General features: G+C 28.4%; 1 protein-coding gene across 5 annotated transcripts in view; it reads right to left on the bottom strand.

Moving 5' to 3' along the window:
* Nucleotides 1-2469: 2469 nt before the first annotated feature.
* Nucleotides 2470-6000, bottom strand: part of Micu3 (mitochondrial calcium uptake family member 3) — a 101685-nt gene continuing 98154 nt past the window's right edge. For 4 of the 5 annotated variants that reach the window (XM_048791816.1, XM_048791817.1, XM_048791815.1 and 1 more), the window contains one exon: nucleotides 2470-4710. The gene's annotated coding sequence lies outside the window, so the exon portion shown is untranslated. Of the gene's footprint in view, nucleotides 4714-6000 lie in introns of all 5 variants that reach the window. The other variant, XM_048791814.1, reaches the window with a different exon arrangement.

The following is a 6000-nucleotide window of genomic DNA, read 5'->3' as shown; positions in this document are numbered from 1 at the left end:
CTCCCCCCCCCCCCCCCCAAATAGGCAGAAAATCAAAACAAACAAAACAAAAGCAAAAGGAAAAGAATCTCTCAAAGAAATAATAATTAAAAAAATGGATGCCATGAGTTTTTAGAGTAAAAGAACTATTGAGGGCCCAGAACAGACATTGAATAAAAGACCTCTATCAAGTACATCACTTTGAAATTCTGGAATAATAGGGACAAAAGAAGATTCTACTCAAGTAAGATTCTATTCAAGTGAGAAAACCAGGTGAAAAGGGAATTTTGAAAAAGGACTTTAGAACTCTTTGACTTGTAAAACATGGAGTGAGAATGACATCTGATTTATCAAGAACGATACTGAAAGCTGGAAGATAATGGTGCAATGCTTTCAAAATTCTGAGGGAAAGTTTTTCTATTTTCAATTTCTATTCTGGACAGACAGTTACCCAAACATGAGGGGAGAATAAAGCCATTTTCAAGGCATACAACTCAAAAATTTATTTATTATGCAAACTTGACCTGGCAGATAGAGAGGGAGGTCCTGAAATGACAGCTCTGTACCAGGCCTCTTCAATCTAAAGTGCAACAACCATTCTAGATGGGAGAGTGAGATGGAGAGCTCTAAAAGGGAATTCTAAAATGTTCAAATGTATTAACAATATGTGTATAGTTCTGGCAATAAGTCTAGAATAAATTAATGATAGGTAAGTGAAAGGTATATAAAATCAAGTAAACTGAAAAAGGAAAACATTATTAATTTTAGGGAAAGTAAGATGTGAAAGGAAGGAAATATAATAATTGTTAAAACTATAATAACTGATTTAATTAAAATTATGCTGAAAGGATGGGGAAAGGGAAGCATGGATCTGTATTTTTAGAGGCAGGGCCTTGCCTGAGAGTGCCAAATTTTTATCTAATATTGTAGGAAGTCAACAGTAATCTGAGAATTAGAATAATAAAAATATTAGCATAAGTATATTATCTTGAAATATTAAGAGTAGATACCTATAGACACTGCTAAAAGATATCAATGCCATTGCCTCTGAGGAGCAGAGATGAGGATAGACTGGAAAAAGGAATTTTGAAAAAGGACTTTAGAACTCTGACTTGTAAAACATGCACATATAACTTGAACACAATTAAAGTATTATTCTATCCAGTGAAAGTATGTTTTGAACACAAATAGTAGCAGAGTATATTTACTGTGCTCCCATAAAAATATCCTGTAGATCATGTCATTATCAACACTATAAATGAAACTCCTACTTTTTTAATAGTTACATATGATTTCATTAACTACATATATTTGTTGGCACGTAAATTTATAAATGTACATATTGGGATATTATAGTTTCAGAAGTGAAAATCTAGCAAAATTTTGAGGTATTTCTATATTGTCCTCTAAAGATATTGCTCCCAAACTTACAGCCTCATTACCAATGTTTGAGAGGACTGAACTGTCCCACATACTCACTATATATTACAAAACTATCTCTGCGTTTGGAATGTGAAAGTACATATTGTTGTTTTAACATGAACTTATTTAAATTTATTTCCCAAAAACTGTCTACTCCATTACAATTTTGAAAATCTATCCTTATTCAGATTCCAACTCCATTCTTGTTTTTTACTATTCTATTTTTCATTAGCACTTGTCCCTCTCTTCTTTTGAAAAGTTGGGTAAAATTTATCCTTACCAGAAAATTTGTGTTTTACTTTCTCTGAGCACTGTATATTCATATGCACATATCACAATTACAGGCATATTTCTATTTTCAAATCATGTACCAAAAATATTGATTGTGATATAAAGATAAATACAAATACAATATTTCATAGAATTCAACATATGACATTGCAGGATAAACTATTATTCCGTGAGCTACTAATAAAGTAAAATTCTATAAAGAAAATCAACACAACCCTTTCTTATCATTTAGAATTTTTATTATATATTTGCTGAATTTTATACAATGCATATTTTTCACATCATTTGAGAATAAAAGAACTGTGCTTTAAAAAATGTTAATTTACTATATGGCTATAAGAAACATATGGGAACTAATGCATTTTGAAAAATGGTAAATTTCCAGGTGTCAGATGATGCCTACAAAATACCAACATTAGTAAAATGGGCTTCTGTAGTTTTCGTTGAATTACTTTAAGCCACTTAAATAATCAGTTCTGCGTAACAAAATGAATAAGCTATTAGATAACATGTAAACTTTCTGAAAAGACTTCTGGTAATAATAACCATAATTCTATAATATAGGAATTATTTTGATATAATTTGTAAGTCTTTATGGGTCTGTGATTTACATCCCTACAATGGTGTTGATGAGATCAATTTTATAGGCATGTTTTACCACAGAGGAAAGTACAATATCAGTGTAGGTTTGGTAACCCATGAAGATTTCCAAAGTTTGGAGGTGACATTTTCAAAAAAACATTAGACCACAGATATACATAAAAGCAAACTACAATGTTTCTTGATTCAAGGACAGGTATATTTATTTTAAGATAATACAAGAATGTAAGACAGGTTGCTTTTCCATTGTAATTTATAATAAGGACAATTAATTGGAATTTAAGTTAAATGAATTTCTTATTATGAAATGATTCTGAGAAGTACTTTAAATCATTTGTCACATAAGCTTTCTGTAAAAAGTAGTCATAGTAAAATTTTATATATAGCTTAATCTTTGCAAAGAAAAGTTTACATAAGGAAATACTGAAAATAACAACATACAAGTACATTATTTTCAAAGCATTTAAAAATATTTAAATTGGTGTAAACAAAAATCCAGTGAGATATTTTTACCTCCTATATTATAGATAATAAAGTTCAAGTAAATCACTGTAATTTACTATGCTCTTTCCATTTAAATTGATTAGGATGTTTTATTTATTCCCATTTTAATATTTTGTTGCAGACTTGTAAGCAGATACTCATCCATTCACTCTGACAAACAATAAATAATAACCATGTGTATATAGTACAGTGTTCTTCATTGGAAGAATGAAGGCTAATAAAGGATATTAAATGGGCTAATTTGATTTTATAATATTTCCCATGTACACAAGATAATATAACTTAGAGCCAAAGATTACATCACATTTTTCCATTACTTTAGATAACAGATAATACTATGAATAATCAATGCAAAGTACAGTAGATAGATAACCTTGAAAGCAGATGTAATTATTATACCATAATAATTACATATGGGGTTCTTAAAATTAAGCATCTATTTTTCTATATTGGCATAATAAATAAGATAAGATAAAGAATGTAAAAAGTCTAACAAACACAAAATCAATTCTAACAGTAACACTTTCTTGGAAATAACACTACTTTTATAAATAAGCTAATGCAGATCAATTTCACATTTTATAACTTATAAAAAAGTCAGTGTCTTCTATTTTCATATGTAAAAGCAGGGTAATAGTTGGAGTGTATATAACAATTAAATATATCTTAGGAAGATAAATGAACATATATCTTCCACATGCAACATATAAATACATTAGCTTAAATTCATTGTACGACTTTTGTATAGTATCCTTGTATAAACTAAATGTTTCTAATTAAAGATTTCTATTTAATACTATCAAATTATTTCTCTATGTTAAAACCTTATTTGTGATTTTTCAGTAGAAAGTTTTTGTTTTCCCTTTTAAGACATATTATTTTGAATAATGAATTATATTTAGAGTATTACTGGCATCACTTTTGTATGTGGTCCTTTCACAAGAAACAATATTAGCTTCTATTTAAATATACATCAGTCTTCTAATTTTGCTAGCTTTTTATAATACCCATTTTGATGCTAGACATAATTAAGAATATGCAATAAGTCACAGAGCTGTAAGATGTTATTTTACTAGTGTTTTAACATATGCCACCTACAATAAGAATCAGCATCAAGTTTCAAACAATAATGATAGCGACTACTATCACAAGTGTCCCTGATTCTAACCATCAATGTATGCCTTTATTTCATTTTGAGAAAAAAAAATCTATAGTTAAAATTTCTTTACTATATACATAGAAGAATATCAGACATTCTGTTGCTTTGGTAAGTGAACAACAAAAAGTCAAACACAAGTCAAACAATATATGTTACTTAAGTACTTTTAAAATTTAAAAGTACAATGTAAACCATCATACTATTTGTCAGCTTAATTTCTACTTTTTTTCCAAAATAATTTCAATAAAATTAAAAAACCTGATAAATAAAATGGATTTAAAAACAATTAATTCTAAGGGCTCTAAAATAATTCTGAAGCAATACTCACTTTCTGAAAATAACTTCACAGTCCAAAACCAAAAACAAATATGTTGACCATTTTTAAATGATCTGTGTTCTATGAGTCATAAATTATTTTAAAATAAGGAAAATTCCTAATAAATAAAAATATTTTAAATATATTATTATATCATCAGTGGAAGTATGCATATACTTCTGAAGGGAATGAAAAAGTGCAGAGTTCAATAAATCAAGGCAAAAGGTCAACTTGATTATATATAACATCTGTAGGAAGAAGATGCATTTCATCTGTTTTATGTTTAAGAATTCAGTTCAAGAAAAATATATAAATTCCATAGCATTTCACCTTTCCTTTTCTTTATGTTCTGATTTCAGCCTTGTTTCCACTCTCAGAAATTTTGTTTCTTGCATTTGTCAAATAAACAGTAATCCATTAATATTTGCTTTAGGAATATCTACTTAAAAAAACACAATAATAAAGCAATATTTACTTAGGATATGACTGAGACATGATGGCATTAATCAAAATTCTTATGAAAATTATGTGAAAAAGTAAGGCACTCAAAAACATTCCACGTAAAATAGTAAGCAGACTTAAGTTAATTAAAATTTTTTTCTTTAATTTTGAAGTTCAGTGTTTCATTAGGAATTTACCTAATCCTCAGTCTTAGGTCTAGGAAGAGAAAGCAATTTCTAGCTATGGATCGTGTGATATTATTACAAATTGGTTAGGAACACTACCTTTTATGGATGTCTAAATGAATGGTCCTACTTTTTAAAATACATGTTTTGTTTAAATTCTCAAAGGCAGTATAAGCTTCCTTAAAATAGAGATTAGGAAAATCTTCTTTGATTACCTGGATCACAACAGTTAAACTTTAGACAAGTAAATACTTGCTTCTAAACATTTTAGACCAGTATTTCCCAAAGTGGATTCCAAAAACACTAGGTCTCAAAGCTACTTTGCAAAATGTTGATAACTGCAATTTACTTTTAAAGACAAAAATGAATAGCAGCATATTAAGATCTAATAAATTCTATGGAGAAGGAACCTATTTAACCATTTTTATCATAAAACTTGACTATGCAGGCTTTTTTTTTTTTTTTTTAAGAAAAATATGCAGTGATATATACTCAGGAAACAGTTTAGGAAACAACTGCTGTAGACATATATGAATGTTTCAAGCCTGAAGAAAACAACAAGCAACAGGCACATAAATATACTTATTTACAAAAACAATCAAATTTCCATTGTGGAAATCTAATTAATCAGAACTCACAAACTGTATACCTATAGTTGACTTTGAAAAGAAAAAAGGAAAAACATAACCTTCATTTTGGAGATTAGTAAGTCTGAGATAGTTCTTTGGGTCATTACAAATGGAACAAATATCCTGAACTTTACTCAATTATTATAATCCATGGTGATAGTATAAAGAATAAACAACATAGTTTTGACAGTCAGAAAAAACTGAAGCACAAATTCTGGTTTGTCACTTAGTAGCAAATTATCTTGGGCAAGTTACTTGTGAACTCTTGTTTTTCTCTAGTGTTAAATTGGATATCTATTTTAAAGAATTAAATGAGATACTACATGTGGAAGAACACTGAGTAGTGCTACACACCTTAAGTAATTCTAAAAAAAAAATCTACTAAGTTGTAGAAGAAGTTCAGAATCATGATCTCAAAATATAGTAATAAATACTCCTTAGAAGCTAATAATCCTAGATTATAAACATATGATT

Source organism: Marmota marmota, unplaced genomic scaffold (assembly GCF_001458135.2).
Source record: "Marmota marmota marmota unplaced genomic scaffold, marMar, whole genome shotgun sequence".
Classification (NCBI taxonomy): domain Eukaryota; kingdom Metazoa; phylum Chordata; class Mammalia; order Rodentia; family Sciuridae; genus Marmota; species Marmota marmota.
The sequence above is the reverse complement of the archived record's forward strand: the minus strand, read 5'-3'. Positions and strand labels throughout refer to the sequence as shown.